The 11550-nt window shown below is 35.6% G+C and overlaps 1 long non-coding RNA gene across 2 annotated transcripts; it reads right to left on the bottom strand.

Annotated features, from left to right (window-relative positions):
- Positions 1–2168: 2168 nt before the first annotated feature.
- LOC117281455 (uncharacterized) lies at positions 2169–8650 on the bottom strand. Of its 2 annotated transcripts, none has more exons than XR_011407867.1 (2): positions 8292–8650; positions 2169–2361 (listed from the first exon to the last, which is right to left on the bottom strand). It is a non-coding gene; the product is annotated as an uncharacterized lncRNA (long non-coding RNA). The 2 variants fall into 2 exon arrangements; XR_004512081.2 differs by lacking the exon at positions 2169–2361 and adding an exon at positions 6279–6432.
- Between the last annotated feature and the right edge of the window lie 2900 nt (positions 8651–11550).

Raw genomic sequence — 11550 nt, forward strand, 5'->3', positions numbered from 1 at the left:
ATTTGTTGAACAAGGCCTAAACATCCATAGCCAATGGCCTCTCCTCAGCTGGAATAAATGTCAAACTATCCATACTCTCCGCCTTTCTAATCAAGGTATCAGCTACCATATTTGCCTTTCCCGGATGATACAATATAGTGATATCATAGTCTTTCAACAATTCCAACCACCTCCGTTGCCTCAAATTCAAATCCCTCCGCTTGAAAAAATGCTAGAAGCTACCATGATCAGTGTAGACCTCGCATGATACACCGTACAAGTAGTGCCTCCAAATCTTGAGCGTGTGCACAATAGTTGCAAACTCCAAATCATGAGTAGGATGATTCTTCTCATAGATCTTCAACTGACAAGACGTGTAGTCAATCACTCTACCATCCCGCATCAATACTGCGCCAAGTCCAATATGCTAAGCGTCATAATATACCTTATAAGTCCTCGAAACTGTGCAACACCAACACTGGAGTTGTAATCAAAGTAGCCTTGAGCTTCTGAAATCTCTCCTAACACTCATCAGACTATCTGAAAATGAGCACCCTTTTAAGTCAACATGGTCAATGGGGCTACAATATATGAAAATCCTTTAACAAATCGACGAAAGTAGCCCGCCAAACCCAAGCAACTCTGAATCTCTGTAGCTGAAGTAGTTCTAGGACAATTCTGAACTGCCTCAATCTTCTTAGGATCAACCTTAATACCATCACTAGATACAACATGACCCAGGAATACAACTAAATTTAAAAATAACTCACACTTCAAAAACATGGCATAAAGTTGACGATCCTTCAATGTCTGAAGTACAACTCGCAAGTGCTGCTCATGCTCCTCTTTACTACGAGAGTAAACCAGAATATCATCAATGAATGCAATCACAAAGGAATCTGAATAAGTCTCGGACACTCTGTTCATCAAATCCATGAAATTTGATAGGGTCGTAGTCAACTCAAATGACATCACCAAGAACTCATAAAGACCATAACGAGTCCTAAAGGTTGTCTTAGGGATATTCAAAGCCCTAATCTTTACTTGATAATAGCCAAATCTCAAATCAATCTTGGAGAACACCTTGGCACCCTGAAGCTGATCAAACAAATCATCAATACGAGGCAGTTGATACTTGTTTTTGATAGTAACCTTGTTCAGCTACCGATAATCAATGAACATCTTCATAAAATTATTTTTCTTCTTCTTCTTCTTCACCAACAATACTGGTGCACCCCAAGGAGAAACACTCGGCCTAATGAATCCTTTATCAAGGAAATCCTGCAAATGCTTCTTCAATTATTTCAACTCTGCTGGAGCCATAAGGTATGACGGGATAAATTTGGGTTAAGTACCCGGAACCAAATTAATGCGAAAGTCAATATCTTTATCAGGTGACATACCTAGTAAATTTGCAGGAAACACCTCTGGCAACTCCCTACCACCAGTACTGAGTCCAACGAAGGAACCTCTGCACTATAATCTCGAATGTAAGCCAAATACGCTAAATACCCCTTCTCAACCATGCGTCGAACCTTCAAGAATGAAACCGCCCTACTAGTAGAATGACCAAGGGTCCCTCTCCACTCTAATCTAGGCAACTCTGGCATAGCTAAAGTCATATTTTTTGCATGACAATCCAAGATAGCATAATATGGGGACAACTAATCCATACCAAGAATGACCGCAAAATTTACCATATCTAACAACAAGAGATAAAATATAGTATCAAAGCCAATAATAGTAACAACACAAGACCGATAAACACGATCTACTCCTATAGAATCCCCAATCGGTGTAGATACAAAAATAGGAATATCAAGAGAATCACGAGGAATACTCAAGTGTGATGCAAAATATAAAGACACAAATGAATAAGTAGAACCCAGATCAAACAATACCGAAACATCTCTATAACAAGTTGAGATAATACCTATAATAACAAGTTTCCTAAAAGCCTTATAGCCTCTCGAAGATAAGTGCAGACGTCTCTGTACCGATCCTCAAGACTCTACCAAACTTGCTCATGGCTCGTGAGACATATGCAAACTAGTACTCTAATACCAACTTATCACGATCCAAAAATCTCAATCAATGGGGTCGTCATGAAACCTAACACCGCTTGCTAGGTATGACAACACTTAACAAAAAATAAGGAAACTAGACTAAAGGAAAACAACATAATAATATAGAAAAAGAGTGAAAATTAGAAATGTATATAAATAAGTCTAAAATTGAATGTCGTCTACATAAAAAGGTAATATTGTTTGATACAAGAAAAAATAGAATTAATGACAGTAAAGGTGACTCTAGAGTCTGCGGACGGGAAAGCAGCACTACCTCAAGTCTCCCTGATAACCAAGCAATGCCCCCCTGTGAACGCTGCTAGGACCAGCACCAGAATTCGCACAAAAAGTGTAGAAATATAATATGAGTACAATCGACCCCATGTACTTAGTAAGTATCGAGTCTAACCTCGACGAGATAGTGACGAAACTATGACAAGACACTTACCATATAAATCTGTACAATTAATAAGCAACAAAAATAGCAGTAGAGATAACAGTAATAATAACAGGAACAAAAGGCAGAAAACAGTAAGAAAATTCGATAACAAAAGTGATAATCACGTTTATTGAATAGCACAACCAAAACCGTTTTCATCAACTCAAATCAATAGGGAAGAAACAATATCCATAATTAACATAGCCAAAGCCCACAAGAAAGGTTATATCACAAACAAAATCAACATTTCATAACACATACGTTATGGCGCACAATCCGATCCAACAAACACACAAATATTATTGCGGCGGCAACCCGATCCCATGGCCATACTATTATTATAATGAGAAACCCGATCCTTATCATAATATAATTGCAGCGGCAACCTGATCCAACATATTAATTCGCACAGAATCATCTAATAACATATCCAAATATAGCGAAATTCATAATAACCATCGAGGAGAACAAATAAGCATAATTTACTAAAGAAAGGATGAGCATGAATAAGAATTAATGGCAGATCCCAAATTCTTGAGCTAATCTTACTCATGTAATGCAATAAGGATCCAAACAAGATTATTAACACGCAAACGATCAAATGATCGCACAATCCCCAACATAGCATAGGTGAAATAAGGCATGAAACAAGTATGTTGTGAAACAAGTATAGGCATGCTCTAGTAAAGGCATTTATTAAGTAAAAGCATGAACAAGTAAAATCATTTGGCAAAAAAAACATGTATCCAATAAAGGCATATAATATGTGTTGCCGCTAATTTTTACACAAGTTTTAACATTATGGTAATTCTGAGGTTCATTAAAATTATAGAGTCGCCATATAATATTGTAAGGTATATTAGAGTACCTATGAGTTAAGTCAAGATCAAATCTTAATAGTCTTTTAAACCAATGGGATTCTAGTTAAGGGTTCAAGTTATTCTAAGGGGAAGGTGTAAGGCATCCTTAAAATCTACTTAAAGGGTAGTTCCTTAAACATAGTCTAAAAGTGGGGAAAAGAATTATGTATACTCCAATCATTACTAAAAAGGAGTTAAATTATAATCGAAAGTCATTAAGTGAATCCTTAAAATCTACCTACGTGATCTAAAACTAGTACTATGGTTATAAACATAGTTTAGAAAAGTGAATAATTATTTAAATAATGGTTTTTTTAAAAGAGAATGATTGGAAGGGTTGAGAATTTTATTTGGCAAAAATAGAGTGAGAAAAAGTGTTAGGTAAAGAATGTTACTTTAAAAGATGATAAAGAGCGGACTAAGTAAAATGTGAGAGAAAATGGTTAGGATTATAAACTCATAAATACGACTGCGTTTTATAAAATAACTAGTTAATTTATCCACGCTTCGCGCGATAATGAAAGTAATTAAAATTTGTCTAAATAGTTACTCCCTCCGGTCCATTTTAAGTGATTTTTTGGCCTTTTTTTTTGGCCCATAATATTTAATTTTTTCAAATATCAAGAAAGAATTAACTTCTTTTTTTCATAGTTGCCCTTGGAGTATAGTGTCTAGGAGTATTTGTTATATTTTCAATGAACAAATTAAGGTTAATATGGCCGATTATATAGTTAATTAATGCTAAAAGGTGAATTTTTTAATATGTGTAAAAACAACCAAACAATTACTTAAAATGGACCGGAGGAAGTATGTTCTAATTTATAATTAAAAAGATCAATCTTTTACATATCAAATAAGTGGCTTAAAATTATTCACAAAGAATTCAAAACTCATCAAGATTGAGTAAATAATATAATACTTGTATTTTGATATTTTCTTCTCGTGTTTTACAAATAATATCTAATGTATGCTATAGCAAAGTAAGTATGAATAAAATAATTCTAAGTTATCTTGCTAAAAGAGGAAAATGAATGTTCTCCAACGGTAACATGATAAATCATTCTTTGATATAATTATATTCTCAAAATAAATTACTTCTCTCTAAAAATCATTGACTCTTGCTTTTTCTCTCTTTTTTTTTTAATGATATTCAAATGTACAGAACCTTTAACATCACGGTATACAACATAGTCTTTCTTAGAATCTCATCGATTAATATGAAAACTTGGGACGTCATCTGAAATCTTGATGTATGGAGATAAGATAATTAATAAAGATAAAATATGTTTTCGTCAACAACGAATATTAATTATTAACTTTGGTTATACCTCTTGTTGTCCAATTTGCCTTAATTGGATAATATCATGTACCTTACCAACAAATGATACTATCACAATTAAAAACAAATGAAATATGTACAAGCATCATGTTACTTTATAAGACACTGAAATTGAAAATTCAACAGAATGTATAGTGTTAATGTATTTTTATTACATTTTTTTGTTATTATGATTTATGATATTATATTTATTAGAAGAAAATTAAATCTAAAAAAATTGAATTCACGCTTTTACTACATGAAAAATCTATTTCTTCCACTTTCAGTTTCATTCTTAGCCAAATTCCAAGACTTCCATCCTTTATGTGAAGATCTTGCAGTGTAATATTTACACATTTATGATATTAGTTCTTCAATAGTTATTGTGCTGTAATTTATTTTTAAGTAAAAAAATAGTAGTATTTGATGTATATATCTTTTGAAGGTTTATTTTGTTGGAGTTTGATATGGTCTAAGCTTCAGGTTAATAGGAGAACTTTACGAACGTTGTTATCACTTGCTTTACTTGTTATCCTAATATTATTTTTTAAAAATGGAAAAAGTCCTTTTTGTCTTTTTAATTTCTTTTTATCTTTAATGTGCTCAAGGATGATCGCACCCAAAATACATACAAATATCGTATTCTAACAATTAACATTCATGAGGCTTACACCTACATTAAAGCAAAATCACATAAATCCCACATTTTGTTAAAGTGAAAGAGAAAGGAGAAGAAATGAACAGTAGAAAATAAAGTATTAATTACTTACCTGTGAAGTTTAAAGCAGAAACACTGGTATGAGATGCATAGTACAGAAAAATACATCATTTGCCCAATAAATCATATATGCCAACATTCAGTGAAAGAGAAAACAGTTAATAAGTGAAAGTCAATCTGGATAACATTATTTATTGAGGAATAAGGATATCAATGTGTGTGGAGTTTAAATACACATGGAAAGAATTTAGCCAAAATAAAGACAATTATTTTTAAGACATTAAAATAGTGGAGGTTATAGACTTGAAGAGTCATAACCCCCAATGAAGAGGTGTGACGTTATGATATGGATTTTAAATTTTAAACAATTAAAATGGACAAAATGAAAGGAAAACCTCAAAAAAATGAGGAAAAGGATAAAGAGGATTCATACACTATTGAGATGCCACATCACATCCTTCATGTCCCTCTTTTATATATAGAATATATAGATTTGTATATGATATGTAAGATATACCTTATTAGTTTTGAAATAGTTAGTTGGGACGTTTCACTTAAGCTTTAAAAGAGTGGTATCTTTTATCATAAAAACTAGGCCGGACCCTATACTTTCTCTGCACGTTTTCTTTAAAAGCGTTAGCCCACTTCCAGCTTTCTAAAAATGGTCGATTGCTCTTAAACCTTTTGCCTTATCCATTTAAAATCAATTCTACAAATATTTGATGAGAAAACGTTAGAGGAAATTTGGTAAAAAAACAATTCATGGGTGACTAGCTAATATGCATTACTTCTTAAAGTTACGAGTTTTATAAAATGAGAACGCTGATCTAAACATGCGTATTTCTATCCTACGTGAGTTGTTGTATTAAAGTTAATTCGTAATTAATCATACCAAACGAAAATAAATAAGCATCCACTAATATCGTTAGTTCATCATAAACATGAATATACAAAAATCTGCAGAGGAAGATAAGTTCAAGAAAACTAGACTCTTCATTTTTGGGGCTGATAACTTAATCAGGCCTATTAGCTCTAGCGGACCATCAGAAAACCTGAGAGACAACAGGTCCAGAATCAAGTGCAGTAGCAGCGCAGTTCATTTGAACTGGGCCAGAGTTCTAAGCGAACTCCGCTGGCCCAGCAGGTGTTCATGCAAACGAGGGGAAGATTTGGATTAGTATTGCTCATTTAATTAAAAGAATAGCTGAAGGCAGAAATGCAGTAATGAAACAATGCAGTAATGAAACACTACAATGCATTAATGTAACACTAAATGAACGAAAGAAAATCAGGTTAACCATTGTGTATAATTCCCCAAAGATGAGCGGAGGTCAAGGACCACTAACCCCCTTTAGAACATGCTCCCAAAAGGTTTCCCTTGGATCCCCTAGCATTTCAGAGTTTATAAGGGTCTGAAGGACCCTTAGCAGTGCGTGTGAGGGGACCCCTTTTGATGATGTCAACTACACAGTGAATATCAGTAACCATTAACCCCAGTTCCTCTATGGGGAATTTGAACACAAGAGGTGTCACTAACTAGCAGGCTATACTAACAGATTGTCATGCAAACACCAAACAATCATCATAACTTGCAAGTTTCCAGTTTTAAGTCTTACGGGTTGCAGAGTAATGTCTTAAATGCATCAAACAGAACACATGAGCATTTAGACGTTCTTGGAGATTAGTTTGAAATCAAGGCATGTCTACTTATGAGAATCACACATGCATACAAGGTACCAGCCGACTCCAGTGAACTAAGACATGCAATACTCATCCATTCTATATCCTAGTCAGGCAATAGATTTCCAGATGATTTTGGTCAAACATGGAAATCATATAAACTTATTAACACTAGCGGTCTTGTTCTAGATTTATTTAGATCCCAGAACATGTATAGCAAAAGGAATGTCCTTATCATTCATCCTAAAGGAAACAACAGAGGCATGCTCATCTACTTGCTGCTTCACAAAGATAGAATCAATTATAGCAACTTATTAGTCCTTTAACATAACTAAGACTCACAGGGGAGGAGGAAATCGGGGAGGTAGAATTCTTATATCTAGTAATGAAAAAGTAAGTGTTAGTCAAGGCAAAGGTTCTTCTAATTAAACTTACTCATTTATCAACTCCAAATCTGATTCACATTGTCAGTAGCAAACATATATTCATAGTTTCTAGGAAAAGTTTGTCTATACCATGAATTCATATAAATCTTAAGCATACAAGAGAATAATATTTTGCAGTCATGGTTTAAAACAGCAGGGAAGTAAGAATAAATTCATTGCATGCTTCACATTGGTTCACACAAAGAGACATGGCATACAGGCTTGGCTATTTGCTTCTTCTAATATCTCAAAAATATTAACCATCACATATTATACTCACTTCATCTTTCACATGCGCAGACTTACTAGAACAAGTGTTTAAGACCTCAGAATTGAGAGAATATAACTCCACCATGCAGGAAACAATTGACAGCATGTTGTTGTGTAAAGATCAATAAGACATACCATCCCCTAAGGCATGACATCTACATAAGCTTTTAAGGACAAAATCCACAGGCAAAATCCTAAACTTTAACAGAGAGCCCTTTGAAAATTCTTAAGGCAGACATGGTATTAAAACATAGGGCATAACATGATCAGACATAGCTCTCATAAGATAATATAATATCAACATGCATCTGATTTAGGGCATGATGTCTACACTGATATTTAAGGACAGAATCTACGAACATATAACTGACATTACCCTAATCTTTAAACTTAACAAAATAATTCCTCAATCGAACATTAGAACATAACAGACCAGACAAACTTTCACAAGTCATGCATTAATTTAGGGTATTAAAGTTACTAGGCATGCACCATGCAGAGAAAAGAAACGAGAGAAATTGAAGAAGGTTGCTGACCTTCTATTGAGCAGCAAACTGGGGAGGCAAGATGTTTACTGGTTCATGCAGGGGAATCCCACACGGCCACTAGATGTTTGAGATACCCACGTGGGTGACCGAAGGAATTATTGTTAATGCTTCTAAGATCTCTGTTGATCTTCGTAGATGTGATGGAGGGTGAGGGAGAGAGGAGAGGTGATATGAAAATGAGGAGAGAGGAGGGAGATCCATAGCGGACCACCGGTCGCCGTTAGGGTTTAGTGGTTAATAGAGGTGAGAGGAGAGAGTGAAGGGGAAAATATGAGGGCGGATGTCTGTAGGGAAATGGGAAGGGTTTTGACCCTAAGGTTAAAGGGGCATTTGGGGTTTGGATAAAAGCGATCCGTTGATCATCTTTGATCAACGGCTGGAGATTTAGGGAAAAATTAATAAAATAGGTAATTTCAGGGGCCGTTAAATTAGTAGAGATCGTCTGGCCAAGATAAATGGGTGAGAAGTAAGAAAAATGAATTAAAGGGAAAAAGGGTGACCGTTTGATGAGGAGTGGATCAAGGAATAGGATTGTGTTTCTTCTGTGAGGGGGACTAGTGGGTGATGTGGCAAACAGTGATTGGCGCACCAAGGGGAGCACAGTTCGCTGAGATGGAGAGGGGGAGCTGGGCCAGGGATTTCGGACCAGGTCAGGAGGTTTTTGGGCCAAATTATTTGGGCCTTTCACTGGGTGTAAAGCTAAACAGGAGATTAAACGTAAAACAAATTAAAATAAAAATTGGGAATTTGCAAGCATATCCCATTATGTTTTTAAACCTTATTTAATTATAATTAATTTAATTAACACTTACTTAATCATAATAATTCACCATAAAAAATATTATTAATGATCTACTACATGTGTATATATTTATAAGTTAATTTTATATTTAAAATAATTAGTTAATTATATATATTGGAGAATTTTATGAATAGCCAATTAATCAATTAATTTCGAAATAAAGGTGATTTATGAACATAGCTTCTGAAATTATATTAGTAATATAATTATAAATATACAACTAAAATTACTAGTTATTTTCATTGTTATTATATAAAAATATGTGGTAGTTTTAGAAATAAAATAATATAAATAGTCGGAATATACTTTATTATACTATTATTGATTTGGAAGCATATTAAATTAATAATAAAAAAAAAGGGTCAAAATTGGTCGTCAACAATATGTAAGAGCATGTAATCAAGTAAAGGCATATAGCAAGTAAAGCATGTGACAAGTAAAACATGTAATAGATAAAGGCACGGAACATGTCAGAGCATGTAATAAATAAGACATGAAATAAACTAGTTCTACTGTAACGACCCGGTCGATTGTTTTGTGTATTTGAGCCATGTTTCCCTATTTGATGCTTCCCCTATGTGTATTTGTTGTTATGTGACTTGCGAGGATGGTTGGTTTGATTTCGAGGAGGTTTTGGATTGAATTGCAACACTTAGTTCCTAGTTTGGAAGCATTAGTTGGATGTGTTGACCAAGTCTAACTTTTGTATATTAACCTCGAATCGGAGTTTTAAAGTTTTGTTAGGTCCGGATGGTGATTTTGGACTTAGGCGTATGTCCAGATTTGGATTCGGAGGTTCCTAGGCTGTTTTGGCTCTTATTTGCGAGAGTTGGCAATTTGAAGGTTTAGAAGTTTATAGGTTTGAACCATAGTTGAATTTACGATTATCAATGTCTGTTTGTGATTCCGAATCTTGGAATAGGTTCGTATGGTGATTTATGACTTGTTTGTAAAATTTAGGGTCACTACGAGTTGTTTAGGCATGTTCGGCGTAAGTTTTGAATTCGAAAATTTGAAATAGTTCATTAAGCTTGAACTGGTGTACGATTCGTTGTTTGATGTTATTTTTGTGTGATTTGAGCCCTCGAGTAGGTACGTGTTACATTTTGGAATTGGTTGGTGTGATGGACGGGGTCTCGGGGGCCTCAAGTGTGTTTCAGATGGGTTTCAGACCATTTTCTCTCATTTTGGATCAGCCGGTTTCTGGTTTTCTGATGTTCATCGTGATCAAGGATAGGACAACGCGGTTGCGGAGAGTGTTTTGGTGGCAGATGATATTTTCTCTTCGCGTTTGCGATGGGGTTACCGCGTTGGCGAAGCATGGGGCAGTGGCCTTCGCGTTTGCGACCTGGGCATCGCGTGGGCATAGAGGAAGGTTGGTTGGGGGTGTCATGCATTTGGCCATCGCGTTCACATATATGCTACTGTGTTCGCATTGGCTCAGTAGAGGTAAGTATCGCGTTCGTGTGGGAGGCATCACGTTCGTGTAGAATGGGTAGAAGCTGGGCAAGAGCTGGCATTTGTGATCGCAAAGTAGGTCCCGCAATCGCGAAGGGCATCACTGGGCAGATACTTAAGTATTCTATTTCGAGGGTTTGAGTTATTTTATCATATTTTGATATTGGGAGCTCGAATTTGGGCGATTTGTGAGGGGATTTTCATGATTTGGATCAGGGTAAGTATTTTTTACTCGGATTTGGTTATTATTCATGATTCTTTCCTTGATTTTATCATTTGAATGATGAATTATCATGACCCGGCTCCCACCATAAGGGTCGTGATGGTACCTAGTCTCTAAAACTAGGTAAGCCGATCACTAATCAAGACTAAAATCAGCAAAACATTGTAAGGCCCTATAAAAATTCACAAAAGAAAAAATAATCTCGCAAGCTCGCCGCGGCTCGGACTTTTTGGGTCGAACAATGCATTGAGGAGTAAAGGAAAGTTTTTGGCAGAGAAATGCATTTCTGGGTCCATTATGCGATCGCAAAATCACTCTGTGGGCCGCATAATGGCCGCAGAGTGAGGCATGTATGGGCTGGGTTGGATGCCATTCTGTGATCGACTATGCGACTGCAGAACTGTTCTACGGTTCATTATGCGACCATAGAACAGGTATGCGAGCTGCATAGTGACCGCAGACCCAGGCAGATGTTTTCCAGTTTTGGCACCAAATTGTGCGGTCGATATGCGGACCGCATATCCTGTTCCGGAGCTTCATTTTTGGATTTTTATAACCCGACCCTATTTCGTTAAATACACGCAAAGGACCATTGTTTAGCTAAGATCTGACATTTTGAGAGTGAGAGAGTACCCTAGAGTGAGAGGCTGGTCTTCAACAAATTGTCCTTCAATTCTTGCTCGAATCTTTGGAGATTAACAAGAAAAACTCACTAGGTCTTCATCCTAGAGGTAAGATTCTACACCCTAACCCTCAATTTCGAA

This window comes from Nicotiana tomentosiformis, chromosome 5 (assembly GCF_000390325.3).
Source record: "Nicotiana tomentosiformis chromosome 5, ASM39032v3, whole genome shotgun sequence".
In the NCBI taxonomy this organism is placed as follows: Eukaryota; Viridiplantae; Streptophyta; class Magnoliopsida; order Solanales; family Solanaceae; genus Nicotiana; species Nicotiana tomentosiformis.